Consider the following 27,817-nt stretch of genomic DNA (forward strand, 5'->3'; position numbering starts at 1 on the left):
CTGTGTATATGTTTGATCAAAAATTTCGTCCGAACTACTGATCGGAATTCTTCAAAACTAACACTGTTCAAAAGCTTATAATATTCTCTACAAACTGATATATGTTACAACAAAATCGGTTAAGCAGTTTCCGAGATATCAACGTACATTTGACCAAGTATCTCCATAGGCTTATTCAAAACATATGATTGAATTTTGCTTGCACGATCATTCTACTCGTATAAATCATTTTGAACCTTATATAGTACACAAATAAGGTGGTATTTCGTATGTATGTTTGTGTATATATAAAAATAGCCATGGATGTCATGTGTATGGGTAACGAGCATGGCATGGTAATAATAAATAACACATATTGTTATGGTTAAGACTCACACAGTTAATGCGTTATATGGGATTAACATCTTGATAAGTACTTGTTTTAAAGATGTTTTAAATCTACACATTCATAGCCAGCTACGCTCAAAGCTCGGTAAACGAGCCCTGACTCTTTAGGACGCCATGGCGGCGTGGCTGGCTACGTCTCCAAGCAGTTAATATTGAAATGTCACGTTGCCACACTGTCGCCACGTGAGTTAGGTGACATACACTTCAATATTACAGGATACGTAGCCAGCAACGCTGCCATGGCGTCCTAGTGAGGGAGGTCTCTTAAGGGTGCCTTTCCACAAGAGATGTGTTATGCAATTATGCTACGAGGATGTAAATGATTTGAAACTGTGTGTTTACGTAATAGAAATATTGTTAAAACCCCATTTGGCGATTAAAAAGAGTGGCCTGGTTTATGTTGCCAGCTCTTCTCATTGGTCCTACCTTCCGAACTGGCGGTAAATTCACTCTCTGTATCATCGACTACCATAAGTGTCAGCATTTGACCCTTATGGTACCCTATGGTATTCGAGTGTCAGGAGTAAGCCACCAGGCCAGACCAGTCGTTTATTCTGATAGGAGACTGAAACTCAGCAGTGGGACAGTAATAGTAATATCATCATTAGCCTAGCCTTTCTTCCAAACTATGTTGGAGTCGGCTTCCAGTCTCACCGGATGCAGCTGAATATCCGTATTTTAAATGGAGCGACCTCCACAGCCCAGTTACTGGAAAATAACACAATACCCTTCAAGCAACGACTGTCACAGATCTTTGAAAATGACAGCCAGAACCCACAATTTAACGTGCCTTCCAAAACACGGAGGAACTCGGTATGTATAATGGATGGTCCATCCCCAGAACAACCTCGGAAAGCAGAACCTCAGAGATCGATGAGGCTGTAGTTAACTAAGCCAATAGCCTAAAATTTTTAGCTTATATTTTACTGGTACTGACCTTGCAAGTTATTCCCAGACCTTCGTGTCCTCGTAAAAATATAATAGTATAGCAATAAAAACGTGGGCCATTACTGCCATCCAAGGACGAAGGTTATATTTATGTTACGGAGAATCGAACTTGGCATTCATCGTGCTCGTAAAACTATAATCTATGGGGTGAATAGAGGGTTTATTGCAGATATAGATAATATTGGGAAATTGGACACGAAATATATGTTTAGTTAAGCAATGTTGTAAAGGTTAGGATTTTGATGGGTGACCGTTTTTACAAGACTTAATTTTCCTGTGTTAGGGTTAATGAAGTGCCCGCATTAGGAAACAATATCATAGTATTGCATAAGACCGAGTTCAAATCCACTCTTGTTTAAAATTTATTAAAGAACGATCTTAATTTTTGTGTGTCCTGCTTGCACAAACTCCAAACAGCTGAGCCGATTTAGATAAAATTCGACAGGATGATATTTTTTTACTTTTTTTATTGAAATTACATATGTGGTCACAAATAATTGTAAGTTATATCCCGTACCAAGATATGAAGTTAGCCTATAATCCAAAACAAGACCGAGGCTACAATTTTCACTAAAGAAAATAACCTGAGCAGTTCCATGGGTATAAGCTAGTAGATGAAAAAATGTAACTCTATCTAGCATTGTCTGCCTACCCCCCATGGGAACAAGATTAAGTATTTTTATAAATAAGGCTCAAAACTTTTCAGTACATAGGTCCCTGTAGAACAAAAGTTTTGTCATGAAACAATTCCTTTTTTACTTTTGACGTGTTCGCCCTGGAGATGCAAAAGTTTTGGAGAACTTTGATATCTAGGGCTCAAACAACTATGTTAGATTTATGTAATACCTTTGACAGATAGTTTTAATTCAAGATTTTCACGCATGTATTAAAATACGAGTACATAATATACACGTATGAGTCTTAAAGTAGGAAAGTGACGGAATGGACGCCAAAAGACGGGCATCCGAATTTATCGCCTTCGTGGGACCAGCCTCGTCGGGATTTCGTGAGAGGAGATTGTACAAAATATAACATTTTTGAAGAACATAGAGGACTTCTTTGCCCAGCAGTGGGACACAAAAGGAGGCTGGAAAAAATAAACTAGACATTTTTTTTTATAAAGGACAGAAACTATGTACTACTTCTAAGTACTACCTATAGTAATAGTCGATTTATAAAGTAGTAACAATCCTACGAGCTACTTAAAACAAGCTTGTGTCACTATAAGAAATATCAGAGGGTCCTATAACGCAAACAAAGTCACGATATAAAACCAGGAAAAAAAGAAAAACTAAAGGGAAAATAGATAGTGCTTAAAATAAAGATAAAATTACATAATAAATTATCTCTATTTAAAAGTCGCTAATTAGAAATGCAAGCAGTAAGGTAACCATGCTCTTCGTTTATATAGGACTGCTCCGGTTTAGATTTTCCGGGTGATATTGAACCAAATGTATTAAAATATATAAAGTTTGTTGGTTGATGTACTCACCAAATGTCTGCTGTAATTATGCAGCAAAACCTGTAACAAAAAAAGAATATTTTTAATAAACATAAATTAACTAAGCGCAGTATGATTGCGTTCAAAATGGTTTCATTGTAGCTGCAATAATATATTGCAAAACATCTATATCTGGAGTAATATAAAGCAAACTGACATTCTCATTTTTCAAACCATACTTCAAAAATAAAACGACAATATATAAATTACTTTCATCTACATCATTCTCAGCTCTTCTCTCTGAATTAACTGCTGACTTAAACTCTTTTCAACACCAGTCATTCCTATATCCATGCCAAACAAAATTACCTCACTGGAATAGTACAAGGCTGCAGTTACAGTAGACAAACGTAAGACGAAGGTAGAACGTATCAAATCGTGTAGTCTGCTGCGGCCCAGCATCAAAAAAACCTTTTTAAACTAAAACAAATGCTCAATTAAAAGAAAAATTTGAATAGTCATTATTCCCACAATACGTCTAGTTCGTAATCTGGTCTCCCTACTCGACCCATATACGTCCATCTGAACGGAGCGCAATGATAAATTCATCTGGCGGCCGGAAACTATCCGTCTTGTGCACGGGATACGAGATGGGTTCGTGTTTGTTTCCTTGTTCCTCGCTGTATATCTCTTCCTGATTTACTGATGTTTGTGTTATATAAACAAGGATAAGTGCTCGCATAAGCTGAAGACTTTCATATTCAGGCATTGAGAGACTTTTTATAAGACACTAGCTTTTACCAAAGACTTCGTCTGGACACCTGAATTTTCCCATGGAAATGCGTCATTTTCCCGGGGTAAAAAGTAGCCTGTGTCCTTGCTCGGGTATCAATATATCCATACCGAATTTCATGCAAATTGGTTCAGTAGTTTAGACGTGATTGAGTAACAGACAGATAGAGTTACTTTCGCATTTATAATAATAAGTATGGAAAGTATGGATTATTGCAAGGGTACCTCGACCTGTGTGAATCTGACCGACCATAGTATAGAGGCATACGGGCATGCCATCCCGTCCGGCCCGAGCCACTGCAGATCATACCAATTTCCTTTCCCGTAGCTGCAGTGTCCAGTCTCCCCTACTTTCATCCTATACTTCTTAATCATTACATTCTCTTGAACATTTTGACGTCAAATCGAGTAAATTTCACCATAAGGACTCCGAGTAAACCAGTGTACCAAAAGTGGAAGGCCGACTGCGCTGAATGTACTATAGCGTTAAGCAACGTTACTGAGGATAGGCAATAGATTGATGATCGTGTACCTTGGTGACTGAGTATGTTTAAATCAGTAACTGTCGCTCCAGATACCTTGAAACTTGGTCATATCTCGCCATTTAATGTCTTCAACTGCCCACATCTACATACATGAAACATAATTATGTGTTTCTAGCCAAACCCGACACAACTCCCGCCCTCATAATTGCTCTTGTGTCGCGGGGACTTTTACAAACATACAAAGAACGAACACAAAGTACAACCAGACCCGAAACAACTATTAAATCGCACAAATAATTGTTTCATGTGGAAATCGAACCTACGACCTCCCGACGCCATGGTAGCGGCATGGCTTTACTACGGTAAAACGGGTCTTAACTCTCCATTTAATGTCTTCAAGTGCCAACATCTGCATGTTACATAAACCATGTCACAAAACCTACCCCAGCGGCGGCACGTGCCAAAGTTTTGCAAAGTACGCGAGGAAACTTAATATTTTTCCATTTGTAGCACTTGTAAAGATAATGTCTGGACGTGGGTTACAGACGTGACTGGGGTGCTAAATGGTAAATCGATGCTGTCTTCTGGATACTGATTTTTTAAGTTTTTGTTTTGTGATGTAATGTGCTGCAAGATTTAAAGTTATATAACATGCTAGCTGACCCGCGCAACTTCGCTTGCGTCACATATGAGAGAATGGGTCATACTTTTCCCCCTTTTTGCTAAAAAAGGGGGAAAAGTTCAACAGTTTATATCAACCTAAACACTATTGAATAGTTAAACCACCGCTAAATGTACCTAAAAACCGGGCATCATTTATGTAAATAATAAAAAACTAAATGAAGGAAGGAAGCAGCAAGCGATCGAGGGGACTGGAAGTCTAGGGGAGAGGCCTTTGCTCAGCAGTGGGACACAGAAATAGGCTAGATAAAAAAAAAAAAAAAAACTTTAGTAGGCTGTATCCACTTTGATAAAAGATTATTATTATTATTATTGTGGTGAACGAAGCAAACAGTATTATAACATTATGTAATAAAAACATTAAATTTTTAACACTGTCACCAATGAAGCTTCAAACAATGAATTGCACTCAGCGACAAAAAGTTAACAAAACGAATGTTAAACTAAGTTAAACAAAAAAAAATGCGAGAGTAAGTTGCAAACATAACAAACATCATCTCACAGTTATTCTAGATACATGATTGTGTCAATACTTGTAGAAGTTATTCCGCACTGGTACGTAAAAGAGATTTGAATTTAGAAAAAGTTTCATGAAATATGTCAATATTATTAAACTTATTATTATAGCAGCTGCATGCTCTTATAATAAATCTATTTTTACCATATGAGGTTCTTGCAAAAGGAACGTCTAAAACTGAAGTACAGCGTGAAGTTGGTCGCCTACAACGTAAACCTATGTTAAATAAAAGATAAGAGGATTCAGTTAAGTTGTTTAAAACTTTGTATAGGAGAGTTATGTCATTGTGTAGACGGCGACGTTGTAGTGAAATTAAATTATTGGAATGAAAGTTAAAATTAGGATCATTGCAGTTTCTATATTCCAGATGTTTAACAAATTTATTCTGTATACACTCAATTCCATCGATATGAACATTGAAATGTGGATTCCAGACGGTAGATGCATATTCAAGGTGTGATCTTACATAACTATTGTATAGTATCATGTATGTATGTTTCTTTTTAAACTCTTTACCTTGTCTAAGAATAAATCCTAACATTTTGTAAGATTTAGTAATAATATGATTATAATGAGATCTAAAAGTTAGTTCACTATCGAGGATCACACCAAGGTCTCTTACCTCATTGATTCGTTTAAGATTAGTGTCAAAAAGTTTATAGTTAAAAATTATGGGGTTCTTTTTTCTTGTAAAACTGATTATATAACATTTATTAGTATTCATAACTAGACCATTTAATTTGCAATAATTACCGAGACTATACAAATCGTCTTGGAGAACTAGAGAGTCAGAGATGTCAGTTATTTTCCTGAAAATTTTAGTGTCATCGGCATAGAGTAGGCAACCAGAACTTTTAATGACATGAATAACATCATTAATAAAAATTATGTACTAACTACTAACCATTCAGAAGAAAAAAACACTATACCTACCTACTAAGTTAAAAACTAGATGAACCTAAAGTAGATAAATAATTCTGTCTTTACCAAATGTTTATTCCCAAGCTTCACCCACACAGAGCCCAAGTTTCTTTGAAAACAACTTGGACCGACAATTCAGCTGTATAAATACCCAATCAATAAACAACTTAACTAGCTCTAACCCACGACTTCTTTCGAATACTACCGGTATTAAAATAAGGAAGTGTCAATTAAAACATACAAAATATTTTTTGACTTAATTTTACTAAAAGCTGTTTTTTGTTGCTTGACTCTTCATTTTACTCATTATCTTAGCAAATCAATTTAAACTAGACTAATACAAATATTATCTACATAAGTCACAGTGAAGAGCAGTGATAGCCGAGTGGTATAAGTTGACACCTCCCACGCAAGTGGTCGCAGGTTCGAACCCGAGGCAACACACCAATGACTTTTCGAAGTTATGTGTGTATTAGAAATAATTATCACATGCTCCAACGGTGAAGGAAAACATCGTGAGGAAACCTTGCATGCCTAAAATTTGTTTAAAACATTTATTGAGGGCATGCAAAGTCCCCAACCCGCACTTGGCCAGCGTGGTGGACTCAAGGCCTAACCCCTCCCTCATTACGGGAGGAGACCCTTGCCCAGCAGTGGGACATTAATGGGTTAAATTTATTTTTATTTTATTTATAAGTCACAAGTTGATCCCATGGAAGGCAAAAAGTTACTGCGATCAAGTAACCTCCTGACAATAAAGCCTTTCGATATTATATACATGCACCAGCTGATCGTTTGAATTCAAGCTCCAAAGCACAAGAGATACCACCACTTTCACGTAATACTCTTTTAAGCCTAAAGCAATACAAATATTAACCTCTGCTAACACCTAATTACATCCAATTTCAAACCACTACTAACGAACCCAGGGGCAAGGACCCACAAGCACTAAAATCTCCACACTCACATATCATTAACCTTCAAATACTTCAATCCTGGGCCTTCTAAAGCAGCCAATCTAAACATTTTAAACTTCTCATAGATGGCCATGATATAAGTCTTCAAATTTTAATCATCAAAATTAAATCGTACACCATTCTCTAAACACAAAAGAGCTGAGAATCTTCCAGCCTCCAGTGTTGCCGTCAAGTAAGATACGAACAAGTAATCAATACTCCAACCTCCCACTTAGTTGAACAAGTCACAACAACTTATTGTCTACCGCTGAATAATAAATACGGGGGCTGTTTCAATTATATCTTTCACTAGGTTTGACTAGCGACCCTGCTCGCAATCTTCAGGTCTTAAAATATTAGGTCGGGGAAAGTCTTTTCGGATTATAGTATGTATGAACTTGTAATAAAATCTTTTCTCTACACAAAAAAGCTGGATATTTGGGTACCTCACGAGCTCACTGAAAGAAACCTAATGAACCGTGTACTCATTTGTGATTCTTGAAGCCAAAGAGATTTTATTACAAGTTCATACATACTTATACCTAGTCAGGTCATAAGTTCTGTCACACAATCAAAACTTTTCAATTATGGAATTTTGGCCACAAAAATGTTTCATAATTTAGAATTTAGAATCTTTTGCGAAAATAAGAATGTGTATTTTTCATATTTAACGTATTTTTAAATATGGAGTAGACGCTTATAGGAGACTGTGTCGCGGTTATCGCGCTACATCGATGTGGTTACGAGCCAACTCAGATTTTTTATATACTAAAAAATTTCAATTTAACCAAAAGATTCATTCATCGTACCATCAAACGTTATAATGAGGACTCAAGTTTGGAAGATAGAAAAAGAAGTGGTCGCCCTCGCTCTGTTAGGACGCCAGCAATGATAAAAGCTGTGAAGGCGCGAATCCAAAGAAATCCCATACGCAAGAAAAAATGTTGGCCCTTCAAATGGGGTTAAGCAGAACCACGGTCAAAAGGGTGTTGAATGAAGACCTAGGGCTACGAGCCTATCGCAGAAAAACAGGACATCGCTTAGACGCGCGTCTAATGGACATGAGACTGAAGAGATCCCGCGTTTTGTTGAAGCGGTACGCGGGAAAAAATCATCGTCAAATTCTCTTTTCGGACGAAAAAAATTTTACCGTGGAGGAGAGCTACAATAAACAAAATGATAAGGTGTACGCCCACAGCAGTGAAGAGGCCAGCAAGCGTATTCCGCGTGTCCAGCGAGGACATTTTCCACCCTCACTCATGGTTTGGCTAGGAATCTCATATTTGGGCTTAACTGAGGTACATTTTTGTAAGAAAGGCGTAAAAACAAACGCGATTGTGTATCAAAATACAGTCATAGCAAACCTTGTGAAACCAGTTTCTCATACAATGTTCAATAACAGACCCTGGGTATTCCAGCAAGATTCTGCACCAGCTCATAGAGCGAAAAGCACGCAAGACTGGCCAGCGGCGCGCGAAATTGACTTCATCCGGCACGAAGACTGGCCCTCCTCCAGTCCAGACGAGAAATCCGTTGGATTACAAAATATGGCAACACTTAGAGGAAAAGGCCTGCTCAACACGCCATCCTAATGTGGAGTCACTCAAGGCATCCTTGATCAAAGCAGCCGCCGATATTAACATGGACCTCGTGCGTGCTGCTGTAGACGACTGGCCGCGCAGGTTGAAGGCTTGTGTACAAAATCGCGGAGCTCATTTTGAATAATAGTAATTAAAATAAGAATCCATGTTTTATTACGTTTCTATTGATATATAAATGATTATTCTAAAAACAAACATGTCTCAATTATTTCACAATAAAAATGTGACAGAACTTACGACCCGACTAGGTATATGTTCTATACTATTGTCCCACGCTAGGTGGGGTCGGCACAACATGTTTTCCTCTTCCACTCATCTTCAGCCGTCAACTCTGTATTCACCCATTTCTTGTTCATATCCTCTTTCACACAATCCATCCATCTCTTTTTTGGTCTTCCTCTACTTACATGTTACATACATACTTATAATGCGAAATGACTTTTTCCCCGACCTAATATATCACTAACTGGAGTTATTATTCAGAGCACTTCTTGGCGCTACTTTATCATCTAGACCAGTGATTTTCTTGTACAAACAGACAAACAGACTCACGTCACGATAGATATGTAAACGGGTCGCAGTTCCTACTGTGGACTCTTTCCATCAATACGTATTGTATAGCAAACGGCAAAGCTTCTGTGTTCCGAAGACGGAGATAAAGACGATGATGCAGATGCGCGGAGCGATTTGCAAATTTTTGAAAAGGCTTTTATTTTCGTAGAAAACAAGACCTCTATGTCTTTTTCAGTATTTATTGTGTCTCCTATTGCAGATACTGTTTCGAATTCATAGATAATTCAATCATAAATTGGTGTAAATTATTGAAAAATAAACGCAAATTGAATAGAAAAAAATTTGGTTCGAATCAATACATCCCTTACAGAATCATGAAAAAACAAGAGAAATAACGCTGACCTTTTAAAGTAATAGACACAAGCTGTAATTTAAGATAATAACACAATTTATTGAGTCCACAACGCTGGCCAAGTCCCTACCCTAGGAGGAGACCCTTGCCCAGCGGTGGAGCAGCAGAACTGGTTGGTACTTTGTGGGTGGTAGAGTACTCTACCACCCACAAAGTACCAACCAGTAATAGGTATCTCAAAATGATCAAATTCTAGGTAATATTATCCCTATACACTTTCCTTGCAGTCAAAATGCAACAATTTTCTAAGACTAAAATCGCCCCGCTCCCCGCTCCGCCTATAAACAGCAGCAAATCTTCAAAGAAAGCTCCAATACTTATTACAAACAGACAGAAACTGGGACATCGAGCTTTTAGCGTATGACAATATGCATGACGATACATATCGGTGGCTGATTGCTTTCTTCTGATGCAAGCCGGTGGTAGAGTGTGGAAATAATGAGACAGGTGCGAGGATGTTTGAGTCATGAGTAACACCTTGGCACGTGTGAGGATAGCTGGCAAAAGGACTAATATAATCTGTGTTAAGTACTTACATAGGGCATCGTGTGATAGTATGAATACAAGAACATATGGAAACCTTATTTCTATGTAATGGAAAAGTCACAATTGAAATGTGCCCAGTGCCCATTGTAATTAATCTTGAGCAATCACTTGTAGTAAATAAAGTACGAGTATGGAAGTTATTGCTACTAACGATTCTAGGGAGAACATAAGAATCAAACTTACATTCTGAAAAGGAAACAATGATGAAGATATATTATGTCTCTTTACATAACTAGACTATTATATTCTTGATTTTATGGTCGACGACGTCGGGGTAGGCTACGAAAACGTTTTTAGAGGGAGGAGAGCTTTGCCCAGTAATGGTTAAGCTCAGATTTAAAAAATGGTTATAAACGGAACGAAACGGGCATAAGATTCACGAAGCAAAAAGACAAAAAAATACACAATCAATAGGCCCAAACACAAAATTGTAAAGTGATCTCAAAAAAAAACTATTTATATACCAATCAGTCTTTAAAGCTTTTGTCTTAAATAAATAACATTGTTATTCGTCTCCGCTTGTTTAATAATCCCTGTTTCGTTTGTTAGGACACGTATTCGATATTATCGTATTTTACATCATTTACATGAAATCTAATACTATAACACCCACCAGTTAAAAATTGTTTAGATTCTATTCGAAAACTTTTACATATTAGTTTAATACATATACATCTAAATATATAAGTAGGTATAACTCAACTCAGCTCAAAGGTGACTGAATGAGAAATGGATCTATCAACCACTGGACGGATCGGGCTAAAATTTGGCGTGCAGGTAGATGTTATGACGTAGGCATCCGCTAAGGATTTTTGATTAATTATACCCCCAAGGAGATAAAATAGGGGATGAAAATTTGTACGAAAATTTTGTCCTAAGTTACAAACCAATCGGACGAAGTCGCGGGGCAAAGCTAGTACATGTAACGCCTTGTTCCACAGGGGTAGGCAGAGACCAAAGAACGCCACTTAGTACGACCCTTACAATCTTCCCTCGCCTTATTACATTAGTTTAATACATGAAGTAAGTATTCCCTTTTCAGCACTTATTTAGGAACAGTTTTGGTGTTAAACTAGTTACAGATCTCCTCTCGAATTTAGAAAAGTCAAATTTGAAGAACAAGTGTGTTGAATTTTTTCAAGAACCGTTTTAAACAACTCTCAGGCGTGCAAGGTTGTTTCACGGTCAGCCTTTCGTACTTGAGAGTTCTCTTAAAAGCTAGTGAGTTTTCTTTGAGTTCAAAACAATTTTTACATTATTTCTAACATAATATACACACATAATTGTAAAAAGTGATTAATATGTAGCAAAGATTTTGAACCGTTAACCACTTTTGCAAATTTTCAAAATTCAACATTTAAACCATAAATTAAGACACTAAGGAAAAGTAAGGAACTATGCAAGTAAATGATCAAACAATAAAAACGGAAACACAAGACTCCATCCTAACAAATTTGGCATCGGTTCAGCAATTTCTGAGTTAACACAACACAAACATACTTACTTGTGAAGTAGGAAACGTTTGGGTGGTCCGTTCTGTCCGTTCAGTAGAAACTATAACCGTTTGATTCACATTCGATATGAATTAAACATGTTCTTGGAATGGACCATTGGGAAGTGAATTAGACATGGGATATTTCGTATGTAATGTGGGTGTAAGTTGTGTAAGATTTGTTTACATAATATTCTACTCATTATTGGACCACTATACTGACCATTTGACTTCTTTTTAGGCGCCCATAGCCAGTTGCGCTCACCGGTCGGTAAACGATCTGTCGGTTAGCAACGCTTGGCGCATAGTGGTATTTGATGGCGCCTCTGTGCTTCGGGGCGCATGTAAAAAACGTTAAGAATAAAGATCTTTACCCAATTTTGAACAGAGTTAAAAAATCTCGGGCTTACTTTTTATATATTCTTTGTCCTAGCCTTCGAACCAAGTCAAGTATGACCACGAAAATCTTGGTAACGAACTTCTAAACTGGTAAAAATAACTTTATTAATACGTAAAAAAGGGTCTGATAGATATGTCGACTGAAATTACATTGAATTATATCACTAATACACAACCTTAGTAGCAAAAAATCATAAGACGAAACAAAAACAAGATCACATAAGCTCTTCTTGTACCAACATACCCACAACTTCAGTGAAAGAAACCATCACCTCAATAGAACAAAAGCACAACTGTCTATAACCATAACACTACATACGTCCTTTCGTAACTAACATAGTGCAGTGTTGCAAGAATGACGTTATTTTCAGACATTACACGGTACTGTGGAGATATTTAGAGCATCCGATAGTTTAATACGTAAATAAATTCGATCTAATAACTGGTGCTGGTCTAGTGGAGATTCTAAGATCTAGTCACGGTTTAGGAAAAGACTTATTGGAAGTTTCTGTGTATGCAATTTGAATAATACTAGCTTCTGTTGGCGACTCCTCGGCTTGAAGGATTCCCAGGGTAGAAATAATGCGTTAATTTAGGTTAAGAACTACCTGTGTACCTGAAAAAAATTGCTGAAGTACCTTGTAGAATAAACATTGGAAAAAAACCGGACGATTTGTATTTCTTACTTACTTACTCCGTTGGCTCAACGACCCAAAATGTGTCTTGGCCTCCGACACGAGAGAACGCAAATATTAGGCGCATAAAAAATGAATTGGATCTACCCTAAAGCATCTCAGATGATAACGAACTGTATGCTCACTATACAGTGTACTGTACGAATCATAAGTTAAAACATTTGACGAAATTTTACATTCAACTTTTATTTTATTCGCTCACTTATAGATTTAGTATCCGATAGGCCTATAAAAAAAAACAATATTCTGAAAAGTTTACCATAATTAATTGGCTAAGTAATGCAATACACCATTCATTCTTTATTCCACCACAAAATATTAAAGAACCAGTTCTAAACAATGCGAAGCTCACACTAGTTTACGACAATTGGCCACTTCCCAATATTGAGTTAATTCATAAAACTGTCTATTTGTCTGAGAATTATGATTCATACTCACGCAAGATGTATGACGCGATTATTCTTTTTATTTCAGGTTATTATTATTTCAGAGACTGAGTTTAAAAAGTCACTAAAGAATTGACTCCTCCAGTGACTTAATCAGTAACCCAGGTCCATCGGGCGACTAGCGACTACATGCATAGTCCCCATTTGAAATAATCACAGTTAAACAAAAGTGGCCTATATTCGAACCCCAGTCTCTAACTATTGTAGTTCCGTGCTAATCTTATCAAAATCACTAAAAACTCAAAACAACATCACAGAAACTGACTGAAAGACAGAATTTTATAATACCTGAAAAGTATGCAATAGGACAAGTCACATCAACTCTTAAAAAGACCGATAAGTCGTCTTAAAGCCTCGTATCCACTAGGCAACATTTGGCGCGCGACACGTGAATCTCAACATGTACGGCAACGCTGCAGAACAGCGCGCGACGTTGCCAGCTACCGCGCAACGTGACGCGCGGCTTGTTGTTTGTTTAAAGTGCATCGTTAGTTGAGCATCAATTGTTGTCGGGTGGAGACGTGACGCACAACAATGTCCGTAGTGTGGTGAAACGAACGAGTGCTCAAATTATAACCACTGCCGCTGAAATCAACACAAGTTCCTCTGGCGACATGTTGTCGACGACTGAAGAATGTGTGGACAGACAACGTTGTTAAACAAATGTTCCGCGTCAACATTCAACAAGTTGCGAAACATGTTGAGCAACATGTCGCGCGTCAAATGTTGCCTAGTGGATACGAGGCTTAAGTCGCAGTGGTTTAGATCGCCACGCCGCTACCATTGCGTCGGGAGGTTTCAAATCCTAAATGAAACAATTATTTGTGCGATTCACAAATAATTGTTTCGGGTTTGGTTGTACTTTGTGTCCGTTGTATTATATGTTTGTAAAAGTCTCCGCGACAAAAGAGAAAGCCTGAATGCGGGAGTTGTCCGTAAAAAAACAAGTGAGCTTCTTATGTCTCTCTACATCCTATTCCACTCATCTGGCCTAAGTACAGGGCGATATTTCTAGCCATGCGTCTGGGAATGTTAAATATCCCATATATTTAGAGCACTACTTTCAATTGAGTTCAACACGAACTTTATAAGGCCAAAAATCAAAAGCCTTGCCAGACATCCCAATTTTCTAAAATTCAAAGTCCCACACAGGTACCATCATTATCTCACTTTAGAGTCTCTCTTGTTTGTTTTAGACAGAGTTTTACTACATTTTGTCTTAAAAACAATACCTTATGAAAGAAAATCTAGACCACAAGGCCTTTTTCAAGTTATCAATAGTATCCTTTAGCTTCCGAAATAAGAATCCCACTTTTACTGTGCAAAAGGAGTGCTGCTGAACTCTTTCATCTGGCAAAGGATAAGACGAAATATGCAGAGCTGATTGCCAACCTTCACTAGTTGGAGAGGCACTTTAAAAAGAAAAAGAATTGGGCAAAAATGTTCAAAAATCCAGCAGCTGCCTAGTCGACAGTGTGTATCCGTCCTAAGTCTTACACACTAACAATCTCGTAACACAGTAGCGTATTTGAAGGTTGATGACTTGTCAAATTAGGCACGCTACGTGCTCAACATACTAGTTAAACTATGAGATGCTTATCAAATAATTACTTATTCCAGTCGCAAAGTAAATATGATTAATGGTTTGTTTAATATGAGTTAATTTTAGGACAGACCACCGGTGTTACTTCCTTCCTGATGATATTTTGAGTGTGTTTTTTAACTCTTATAGTGATAGCCGATGGGTTCATAATAAAGCGATAATTCAAGCCTCCAAGTAAGTATTACAAATTCCACGCTCGTCTAATTTTTCACCCCCAAACTCTCCTTCTTAAACATGTTAATGCCCCCTACGGGTGATCCTCTATCTCCTCTATGACCCTCCATCTCCCGTAGCTAGCCTATCATGTTAAAACCTATAAACTACTCCACCATCCCTTATCAAAATCCTGAGCCCACCATTCAAGGTCAAGTTCCAATTAGGTATTGAAAGTTCATCTAATTTAATACACAACAAAGATAAACATACGTACATAGATAAAATCACGCCTTTTTCCCAAATCGTAATCGCAAAAATCAGCAGCTGAATTCTCTACTATAGTAGTAGGACGTACGGTTCGTAGGTACGACTACCGACAATCGAGAATCGAAAAATTTTGTACTAAAATCTGATCAGTGCCTCTAGCGGGATTCAAGTCAAGCTCTCGATACTCGATAGTTACGCTACAGAGAATAACAAAGCAGTCTCACGCAATAAGTCTATACACTAGTCTCAACAATTAGTATGACAATCTCGATATAATCAATGTTCTTCCTGCATCAGCGCCATGTTTGTATTTCCTACACGACGCACGCTTACGTGTGCAATTTGCATGCACATTTGGTTTTACTTTAGTCATAAGAGGCTTATTTAAAATACTGGTTAACTATGATTCAGTGTGAATAAAGCGAAATAAGATTGTTAAGATCGTAGCAAAAAGCGTTTATGGTTTCTGTCTACACCGCTATGGAAATATCGCATGATTTTTTCTTACATTTTTTTCTCATTAAAAGTGTTATTCATGGGTGCGATCGATAGTGTGATTTCTAGATAACAGTTTCAGGTGTTAATTAAAAACAAAACACCGATAAAATCACGCTTTCTGCCAAGCAGGGGGACGGCAGAAACCCCCGAAACCTGAAAATATACTTTACTTCATTTTCCCCATTATTATTAGAATCTACGGGAGCCTTTACTGAACATACAAATCTCGAAGGCTGTACCAGACTCAAACACGTATATCTGGGTAATACAAAGGTATTACGAACCATCGGGCGTAACAGTAGCGATGGGTTATACCATTTAAACCACTCGGCTACGGAAAATTAACCGTCATGAATTTGTATTATAAAGACTTTCAATTGATATCTTATTTAACTTACATAGCAGAGATTTTCTCAATAATAGCCTCGCCTTACTTACTTAAGCTAAAAGCAAAGGTTATTTCAGTCTGTGTCAAATGTCATCGTGCCAACGGCCTCACCTAGTGCAGACGTGACGTCATAACGTCTACGTCACTATATAGGGCGTCTCGAGGAGGTCTGGACACCGCGACCTCGAGGGAATACCACAGGTCATTAGCACTCGTATAAATTAGTTATTATGACCCATATTGCCTTGCTATCACACAGTCACAAAATGAAGTCAGATCTGAACTGTTTATAAAAGGTACCCTGCACAACAAATATTTTTTTTATGAATTTGTGACTTAGGACAGAATTTTCATACGAACTTTAGTCCCCTATTATATCCTAAAGGTGACTGACTGACTGACATAGTGATCTATCAACGCACAGCCCAAACCACTGGACGGATCGGGCTGAAATTTGACATTCAGGTAGATGTTATGACGTAGGCATCCGCTAAGAAAGGATTTTGAACAATTCTCCCCCCAAGGGGATAAAATAGAGGATGAAAGTTTGTATGAAAATACCGTAAGTCACAAACCACGCAGACGAAGTCGGCAAAAGCTAGTTATAGATATGATATATACTTGGTTAGGCAGCCAATGAACGATTGCAGTGACGTCATGATACCTACGTCACTATGTAGGGCGTCTCGAGGAGGTCTGGACACTCCGTCCTCGAGGGAATACCACAGGGTCGAAGGTTGTTAACATTTATATTAATATTCAAGTGCTTTTTCAAGCCTGAGGGTACTTTGAAATTAATAAAAGATTATTTTATAAAAAAGCAGACAGTTATAACAAACTTTGACGTTTACAATTTTTAGATGAGAATAAAACTGAGTTACTTATTTAACAATGTTTTCTCTACATAAATAAAAAGAAATCATCAAATAGTATTAACACGCATATCTTATAAACAACTATACTAAATTAGATAAAAATTGAACTAAATGTGTATGTAACTGTTAGGCCAGTCCTCTAGTCTTTAATAATAAAAATAGAGCTAGTTTTTTTTGGATGCACAAGCTTAGACCTTTGGAGAAATATTTTAATCTACATTCATGAGAACTATTTGCGATCTTCCATCACGCTGCCACGTATGGGAGCTGATTAACAAACACTGAAGAAACTTTAGGGAAAGAGCTAATTGTCTGATATTTGTATAAATAGCTAGTAATATACGAATAGCTAGGAAAAGAGAAGCCTTTGCTTAGAATATTTTTTATATTTGGTCTGAGCCCACAAAGAACGTCGCATAGGTACTTTGCTACAAACATTGTGTTCACAACAACACAAACAACACGCAGTTTGAAAAACTGGACACAACTACACAGTCGACAGTTCCGTAAAAAACTACTGCGTGCTCGCTTATCACTTGGTAACTTTACCGTATACTGAAGTACTATGTAGAGAATAAAATGTATTCCATTCGAAATAAAAAGCTGTATTAATAATACTCAAACAATAAATGGGTCTCAATGGGAATTTTAAAGAATACGATACTATATTTGTTCCCCGACATTTCGATCGAGTTACATTAATTTTGACTGATCAAACTGATCGATCTAATAATGACCGAAGTCCGATGTAAGTCTAGCTGCTTTTTTCAAACACCCAAAGACTTACTGAACGACTGCATCACACAAATGAAGGCAAAGACAGAGTGCAAACCAGAAAAATGCCTTGTCTACTTGCATCCTAGTCTAGTTTAGGCCAACGTATGATCGATTAATCCGAAATTTCATTATAATTTCATTGTTCGATAACTACTATGCGTCTGAACCTGTTCCTGAAGGTTCGGTTTCTGAAGGACATTTAGCAGTAGTTTATCTATTCAATAGCATTAAAGCTCATATGAACCGCTACCGCTACCGCTAAATGTACCTGAGAAACCGAGGGTAAGTCAATTTTTGCTTATATGCTTTCGTGAATAGCAGATTAGAAGATTAAAATTTAATTTTAAAGAAGCTTGGAAATGAATTAAACCCTGGTGGGAATCGGAAATATTGTGCGAAGTTTCGTTTTCGTTGAGTTATCGCAGGCGCCCAGAAGCAATTAGTCTTTCGCAGACAATCGTCTTACATTCGCAAACGCGCAAACGGATATTAAACTTCACAAATATCAATTAAGAATCGTTAATTGAAACTAAAACAGAATCCAATAAACTTGAATGTATAAATGAATAATTCTCTCTCGAATATGAAAGCTTTTTCCGAAAATAGCAACATCTATTTGACTGAGAGTAGACTCAAACTTAGGTGTTTATTAATAAAGTCTTTCATTATACATTCATACTAGCTGCCTGTCCTGGCTTCAGCCGCTTCAGACAGATATTTATTTCTGCACTTACATACCTAATATACAGCTTACATCATAATGTACTTCACAAATGGTAATATTAAGGGTTATTTTTTGTTCTTTACATATGCTGTCAAAGGGACAGTTAAGAGTGGGGCAAAGGTCTATCCCATTACTTGCCAACCATTCAGGTAGGTGTCCTAGCCGTTATCTCAGCGGTTACCTACCCCGAAAAGGTAGATATGGAACCATAGGTTGGTCACTTGGTCTTTTTTCAAAAACTATTGTAATAACGGCGATTACTCTATAATTTTTGTTAAAAGACAACTCCCTCACTAAGAATTGCTCTTGTGTCGCGGGGACTTTTACATACATACAAACAAAGGACACAAAGTATAACCAGACCCGAAACAATTATTTGTGGTTTGCACAAATAAATTGTTTCGTGCCGGAATCGAATCCACGACCTGCAATGGCAGCGGCGGAATTTACCCACTACCATACAAAATTCTTCGTCTCTATAATAGCAGTATAGATTAGCCTGAAAGTCTTGAAATACTTGAGGCAATTTTAGAGGTCTAAAAATACGTAATCCTTGAGAGTGCCTAAGTAGGCGTAAGGTCTCCCTCATCCGTTTTTAATGAAAACCTTTTTAGTGTCACTTTGGGACTCCTCGGTCTGTTACCTTTCTTTCTGTATGACCTGTCGTGGTTAAAAATGTTTTAGTAACTGCTTAACTAAGGTTGAATAGGAATTTGACTGTTTGATTAGTAACTAGGTACAAAAAAAGAAAAAAAGAAAGAAGAAAAAAGGTAAGTAAAATATCACCTAAGGAACGAAAAAAATTGACTTAATAGATTAATCGACTTGGTATTACATAGATCTCACAACTTTTTACGGCAGAGAGACTGAGCTGCGAGACTTGGGGTTTTTACAGGATGTTTTTGATGGCATTAAACTAACTGGTAGAGATAAACTGAAAAAGCTTCTAAGTGTTGAAAGTATGTACACAACGCTACACCAAAAATACTTCCAAGGAAAAGCCGATTACAACTCCAATGACAGAATCGGAGAATCTTTCAGAAAATAAATCTGGCTATGAAAAAATCAGACAAAACTACGTAATCATAATATCAACTAAGAGAGCATCATAACACATTTCTGCGTAAAGGCATAAGTACACCTGCTTATAACGTGTTCGTATTTTCGTCTCACAGGTTATTACCCTACGTAATTATATTTCAATCAGCTGCGTAGAGCAGTCTAGACTCACAGACACGTCTGTCGCGAGACCTCTGACACTCGGGTCACTCTCTCCAGACATTCGAGTGCTTTGACGTTTTGTGGTGCGTACACACATGAACAATCTCATATAAAATAACATCAAATGTTCAGAAAAAGTAAGAACATTGAGCACAATGCTCGTTGATAATATAAGCGAACGCACTAATTCTGGATCTACCTTCTCCTAATAGATACTCAGATGTTTAAAAAGTATTTACTTTTTCATGAGGCAAGCTATCTAACATCAAGCTATATCTATACTAATATAATAAAGCTGAAGAGTTTGTTTGTTTGATTGTTTGTTTGTTTGTTTGTTTGTTTGTTTGTTTGAACGCGCTAATCTCAGGAACTACTGGTCCGATTTGAAAAATTCTTTCAGTGTTAGATAGCCTATATATTGAGGAAGGCTTTAGGCTATATAACATCACGCTACGGCCATTAGGAGCGGAGTAGCAACGAAAAATGTTACATTAACGGGGAAAATGATGTCCATTCTCTCTTATGTGACGCAAGCGAAGTTGCGCGGGTCAGCTAGTGTCTAATAAAATAGGTATATACTTTATATCCAAGCTATATAACATAAATCGGGTTCAAAAAGGTCAACTTATATTTTACGACCTTCCTTATGTATCAAATATTGCTAAAACTAAAACCAGCTCTAATTATTTAGTGACCTAGAAAGCTATGCTTTAAATACAGACAGAATATATTAACATACTTCATAAAGTTAAGGTTTAACAACCTAAACCTCCAGACGTCTTTCGTCTAGTCTAGCCTGAACCCAGACAAAGATCTACAGGGCTTTAATGAGACAGATCTTCTAGATCAGATTCTAGACCTTTTTAGAGGCTGTCAAATGCAAATAAAACACAAATATCTTTCTTTCTTTCTTCTTTTATAATATAATTATGACAACTTTCATGCATAGGTACCAAGTGCTCGGGCGTCATGGGTTCGATTCCTATTCGAACTAAAATATTATTGTAATCCACAATTTCGTCATCGTTTCGTATTTCTTATGGTAGTAAAAGTTACTACTCTACTAGATAAAGTCTTATGCCCGGTTTGTGAGTACATTTAGCGGCAGTTTATCTATTTAATAGCGTTTCAACTCATATAGAAAACGCTATTAACCTAAGAAACCGGGGGTTAGTGCGGTAAATCAAAATCTATCGGTAACTGTCTGTTTATTGTCATCTTACAGTAGGTATAACTGTTTAGTCCATTCATATCTAAATCTGCAATAGGTAAATTCAAAAATTCCGCAAAAAAACATCTGCAATTTTCGCCTCAAACCAAACACCTCAACCAAAAATCGCGTATACACATGAGTACCTCGCCAAACGAAATGCACTTAACATCAAAACTCGTCTGCCAGCTCTCCCTCGACGATAGCGTAACGATATTGATTGGCAGATGGCAGGGGTTGCCCGAGGGTGCCTGGGGGCGAGACAGACGGCCGTGTCGACGAACTTCGGGCTGAATGAAGCCCTACTGAGCTTTGAGAGCGTGTAGGGTTACTGGATGCGTCATAGAGTAAAGGGTACAATAGATGGAAAACCTAAAGTTAGGTTGCAAAGACGAACAATGCAGTTACGTATTTTAAATTTTAAAAAGGTATACTACTACCAAAACTTACATACATACATAATATCATGCCTTTTTTTCATATATCTAAGCAGAAACTAAAGAACGCCACTTGGTACACAAACTTCCCTTGCTTCATTCACATCCATACATCTTGTCATCTTCCAAAAAAACCGGGTTCAAAAACAACATGAAAAAAACTGTCAGAATTCCACCTGCTAACCTTACAGATACGTAGTAATCCAGTAATTTTGAAACCGGAGACATATTAAAACAAACAGGTTTCATTGTCCCAAGTCCTTCTGCTAGCACCCTATCAAAAACCACCCCAAAAAACGGTTTTTACACTTGATTTTTATCGCGAACTCATCCAGTCACCCTCTGCCCACCCCTAGGCATGAGTTATGCCGTTAATATTTAATATTTCGTACCCATCAACAATTACTTAGCGGCCGGGAGCGTTTTGGCTTCCATTTTGTAAGTCGTTGCATGGATACCCTTTTAATAAGTGAGAACAGGTTTTAGTGATATGACTGCGTTAAGTGTGTTGGGTAAACGATAGGGTATACTTAACGCCACTATATGACTATAAACTCATGATTTGTATCACGGACGAAGCAAAGAATCTTTTACATAATGACATTTTTTTTTTGTTTACAGACAACTCCCGCACTAAGAATTGCTCTTGTATCGCGGGGACTTTTACAAACATACAAACAACGCACACAAAGCACAATCAGACCCGAAACAATTATTTGCGGATCGCATTAATAATTGTTCCGTGTGGGAATCAAACTCACGACCTCCCAACGCAATGGCAGCGACGTGGCGACCTAAGCCACTGCGCCACGGAGGCGGTCAAAATGATGTTCAATTTTAATGACAAAGCAACAAAAAATATGACTTTAAATGTTAAATTATACCAAATAAGAATACCAGTGAAAATAACCTATATTTTTTCAGTTGTTTAAGTTAACGTGGCTAAATAAAGGTGCCAAAGTTGACTGTGCTTATTTATTTTGAATGAAAATAACATAAGAATGATGAACAAAATCACACAAAACCATTAACTTTATACAAGTTAGTAACAAGCCTGGCGCCAACATTATTTCAGGCTATCTGTTCCAAACGGCCTAGACCCGAATGAATAAATTAAATATTATTGATAACTCTGACACACGTTCATTAATCATGTTCGGTCATATTTAACTGAAATACTTTAAACCGTGACATTACCTGCGTTCGAATATTATTAATGTAAACCTAGGTTATTATTTAATATGAAAAAATACCTATTTTCCGCAAGGGTATTTTAATTTTCTTTTCTTAGTCACTATGATATGCCAGTACCTATATTACTCAAATTACCCCTGTCTAATACTGAGGTTAGATCATTGCAGAGCATCTACTTAAATATTTTGAAATACCTGCATAGGTACCAAGGTAAGTACGTATAGGTTTAGTAGTTTCTGAGATGTTCTCTAACAAACTTACAAAACTATATAAGATACCCTATCTAATAGTTACTATAGCAGTTAAACTAACAATAAAACACATTTGAACATTAGATACCAAATAGTTTACCAATATTGTATAGATAAGTTTGACCTTGATCCCAAACCAAAGTACCCTACCTAGTTAGTTGCGTAACATACAACTAGATGTCTCTGATATCACACGAAACTACTTTATGTCACGGTACATAGTAGAGATGTCACGAATATTCGGCAACTATTCGTTATTCGGCCTATTCGGCCACTTTTTTTGCTATTCGGTATTCGGCCGAATAGTACCTATTATTCGGCCGAATACCGAATACCAAACCATGTAAAAAAGACAAGCATATTACTCACAATTATGTATTTATTTCCAAAATTACAACACTTTAGTAATTAAAATTAACCAATGGTAAGTTATGATGAATAAAAACAAGCATTTCAGCATTTCTTGGTAGCAAACGATTACGCTTTTCATCGTAAATGATACCAGCCTCAGAAAATAACTATTCACTATACACGCTACTTCCAGGAGAAGAAAGATACACTTTAGCAAATTTCGAAAGGTTTGGGTATTGTTTTTCGTTTGCGAACCACCACTTGTAAGGGTCGGCCTTCTTAGCTTCTAGCAAGCTAGTCTCTTAGCAAAATAGTAATTAAGTTTTATTTTATGTATTATTTTTACACTGACAAAGCGTTCCGTGACGTGATTTACTCGCAATTGAAACAATACTCGCCTACAATGTGTTGTGTTTATTTGCACCCCGCTCCACCCCTCATCGCCTGCCGCGCCTACGCAACGAGGAAAGCAGGTTGCGACTTGTCTTAATCTAGCTAACGCGCCTCCGACAAGCATGAATTTCGTGCCGAATATTCGTCGGCCGAATATTCGGCGCTTCGGCCGACCGCATTGCCGAATATTCGGTATTCGGTATTCGGCCAATTCACTATTCGTGGCAACTCTAGTACATAGTGTTATTGTATACAAAATAACGTAAAAAGCATTAAATTATTTAAAAAAAAACAACTCCCGTGCTAAGAATTGCTCTTGTGTCGCGGGGACTTTTACAAGCATACAAACAACGGACACAAAGTACAACCAGACCTTAAACAATTATTTGTGGATCGCACAAATAGGTAATTGTTCCGTGTGCGAATCGAACCCACGACTTCCCGACGCAATGGTAGCGGCGTGCCGACCTAAACCACGGCGCTCCGGAGGCAGTCGTAATTAGAAAAAAAACTTCAATAAAATACTGTAAAATGAATTAAAAAAATATCTTAGTGGCCAATATTTGGGAGTGGCCGGTTTTATTAAAACTAGCCATTACGCAGGAATCATTTTTAATTAGAACGTCCTTGCCAAAATACGGCCGCGGCGTCCAGTTTCATTAAAACTAGAATGCGCAAGAGTCGTTTTAAAATGGCCAACCGTGTTCAAAATACAGGTACACTCTCTATTCATTCATTCAAGAAATACGAAACCAATTGTTATCGCAATATAACATCACAAAGGTCAATTAAAATCAATGTCAATGAGTAATTTTTCCTTCATATGGAAATTTCATTCATTTTCATGTGTAATGTTATTTCAGCTGCCCCACCACAAGGCAGCGTGGCCGAGCGGTCTAAGGCGCTGGTTTTAGGCACCAGTCCGAAAGGGCGTGGGTTCGAATCCCACCGCTGTCAGATATCTTTTTGCTAGTTTTTTTTTTTCTTATTACAGAAACATTTTTCTGTTACTATGCGCTAGGATTATTTATTTTAACATCGCAACATAAATTAAATTGACCTAGCATTACCCAATTTAAGAAAAAATACTCATTTCATAAGAAAAACAAAAGAAATCTCAATCAAAACTATTTTACATAAAACAAAAAATCTTCCATTTTAAATACATACCTGACTTACTTAAAAAATCAACTTAAAATACACGCGCCCGCTTTAAAAATATACACATAAACTTAAAAAAATACTATATTCAAAGGTTGTCATATTAGATCGAAATTTCACATGAATAAATAAAAGAGAGTGCTACAAATAGCCACATAATTTCAACCCTTAGCGTACAGGGGTGTACTTTGACCTTCGTTCGTCCATACTCCTATGGGACGCTTATTTCAATGGTAAATCAATACGGTGGGTACGCCAAAATTAGTTCCAAAGCTTTACGAATACTGTCTAAATTATTAGTGTATTTCGTGTTTTATTTGGCATATTGAGTTTTTAGATGCCTAGATATCGTACTTTATTACTATTTATTAAAAACGCGAAAAATTGGATATTTAGACGAGTATAGATAGACATTTGTAACACAATCACGCCGAAACTACTGAACAGATTTTGATGAAACGTGTCAGTATTGTAACTTATCAACCTGAACAACACATAAGCTATACACAAATATCCCACGCAATCTGAGTAAAGAGAAAGAGCCCGTCTTTGAAGCAACTTAAAAGAAAAAGTCGCGTAAGAATACGTAGGTACTAAAATAATGCGTTTTAGGGCGGATTTTCTTACAGCAGACATAGAAGTCTACATTCTCCAACGGACACTAACAAATTATTAAAACTAAGTTTCATTCGACGCTATATTTACTTTCACACAGCCATTTTAAAAGCCTACAATCAGACAATAATCGCTACCGTATCGATCTTGTCTGAGTCACCGTCACGCACCATTGACCACTGTTCACTGCTCCAGACATCCAGATTAATAGTCCCACTTAACTGTATAGGGGAAACGAGATATCCTATTATGGGATAAATACACGTCTTTATGGGATCAAATAGGGGTGGTCTGAATACTTGTAGGGCGTAAAATGACTCATAGAGGACCTAATGGACTTACTTATGTTATAAATGCGAAATTGTATGCCTCAATGTACTAACTAATATGTATTATAAATGCAAAAGTGTTGTATGTATGTATGTTTTGATTTTACGTCAAAACGGCTGAGCCCTATTTGGACAAAATTTTTGCTAAATGATAGATTATATCCCGAAGAAGGACAGACTACATTTTTTATTGAAATAAGAACGCGAGTGAAAAAATAGGAAGACTACCTAAATCAAAGAAAAAAATGCTTCTCAAATTTCAATATATTATATGATACCTCTGCTGTGCCTTATATCTTAAATCTTTATATAACGCATAATATTCACCTACAGTCAAGAAGACTGCTTGTTTGATGGGCACCATCTCTAAAACTGCCATACACTTTTCGTTACTAAAGAGAGAAAAGTGCTTTAAACATTTTTTTCCCAACGATTTATTACTAAAGCACAGCAATGCGTAGGCATAGAGTGTTAGTAAAAGGTCACAGGTTCGAACCCAACCTTATTCGAATTATTGCCGTGCCATTCCCCAAATGAAATTAGCTTTAGAAAGGTTAACCGGAAATTATTGGCCAGCATTGTGCTAATATTTGTTCAAATGAGCGTCGAACTTGGATAAACGATTGGACATACCTACCTAGGTATATAACTTCTTATTTATACCTAGGTAGATACATGTATACCTAGAACACACTTTTAAAAGTTTTTAACTGTACAGAACAAAACTAGTACTAGTAATACACCTACATTTTATCCCCAAAAATTTGCGCCGCAGCGCATTTTTAACTTGAGTTATCACTAAAATCTGTTGTCTTTAGGTTTATCGAGTATATATATTTAAGCTTCATAAACAGAAGTGGTATATAGACGAACTTAAGCATTCTCTATCAGTCAACCATAGTCATATTTACAATAATTTTATCAATAGCTATTCATGTACCTTCAAAATCCAAAAATTCACCAAGAGTTTCAGAATTATTACCATACCCATCTTTTACCCGACCCCGACAACATCAGCTTAACTTCTCAATCGTACAATCGGCTATTCCCAGCAAAACGTTTCTTATCTCAAGGTTCGATACAGAAATATAACAGTTTGCAATATTGACGCAACTGATAACCGCAGTCTCGCACTGATAACGGGTCATTGTCACGAATTCTTTTCATAAGGAAGTTGATAGCGTACATCGTAAACATCTTGGTATGTTAACATTTTATTTTATAGTATTTTCTTTTGTAAACAACCGCCGCACTTAAATTGAATCTGGGACAAATCTTTGTGTGATTAGCACGAGCATTTGTTCTGAGCCTGGTTGTTAACGTATCTATATTTAAGTACGTATTTAGAAGTATATAAGTATGTTTATTACTTATTTACCATAGTACAAGCTTTGCTTCGTTCGGAAACAAATGACCGTGTGTGAGTTGTCACTCACTCTGGGATTCTGTGTGGAACTATTACAAATATACGATCACCAGACAGAACCGAAACAACTTTTTATGTATCACGCAAATACCTACCAACCAAGTTATTGTTTCGTAGTGTCCGAAGGAACGAACTCTTGAACTTCACCGAGCAATGGGATTAGCAAGGGGCCACCATAACCACTACGCCACTGACGTTGTTTTTTTTTGTTTTAGCGTTTAATTTCGCGGACAAAAACTGAATCCATTCCCGTTTTTGATACCAGAGATTTTAGTCGTTTCGTAGAATAACGTGAGGTTTCGTACGCAGTGTGAAATACTCTGAAATCGTAATTTTCTGTGCCGAACTCATCCCTAACTAGCTTTACGTTCAAAAACCATTTCCAACTAACATTAGCCATTTCAGAGCCGATTAATGTGCAAAACCCCTGAAATTTGCTAATAGGTGGGCTCGGTAACTATGTTAGGTTAAAAGCCAAATTGCAGCTGACTTGTATGACTGACTTTTATATGAAACAACCGTAAGATAACTTTATAATAGTTTATATTTTTTACCCGGTAATATCTCACTGCTGGGCAAGAGTCTACGAACGTCCCGAACGAGAGAAGGGCCTTGAATCTACCACGCTGGTCAAATACTGATTGCGGATTTTGCATGCCCTTACGAAATATATTAAACATTACTCGTAAAACCAAGCAATATCAATAAA

The 27,817-nt window shown here is 37.1% G+C and overlaps 1 protein-coding gene and 1 non-coding gene across 5 annotated transcripts in view; one reads left to right on the plus strand and one right to left on the minus strand.

Annotated features, from left to right (window-relative positions):
• LOC142984759 (uncharacterized) overlaps nt 1–27,817 on the minus strand; it is a 93,705-nt gene that overhangs the window by 60,086 nt on the left and 5,802 nt on the right. For all 4 annotated transcript variants that reach the window (XM_076132541.1, XM_076132542.1, XM_076132538.1 and 1 more), the window contains one exon: nt 2,828–2,857. The gene's annotated coding sequence lies outside the window, so the exon portion shown is untranslated. The remainder of the gene's footprint in view (nt 1–2,827; nt 2,858–27,817) is intronic.
• On the plus strand, nt 24,455–24,534 carry TRNAL-UAG (transfer RNA leucine (anticodon UAG)). Its single transcript has one exon. It is a non-coding gene; the product is annotated as a tRNA-Leu (tRNA).

Source organism: Anticarsia gemmatalis, chromosome 28, assembly GCF_050436995.1.
Source record: "Anticarsia gemmatalis isolate Benzon Research Colony breed Stoneville strain chromosome 28, ilAntGemm2 primary, whole genome shotgun sequence".
NCBI lineage: Eukaryota > Metazoa > Arthropoda > Insecta > Lepidoptera > Erebidae > Anticarsia > Anticarsia gemmatalis.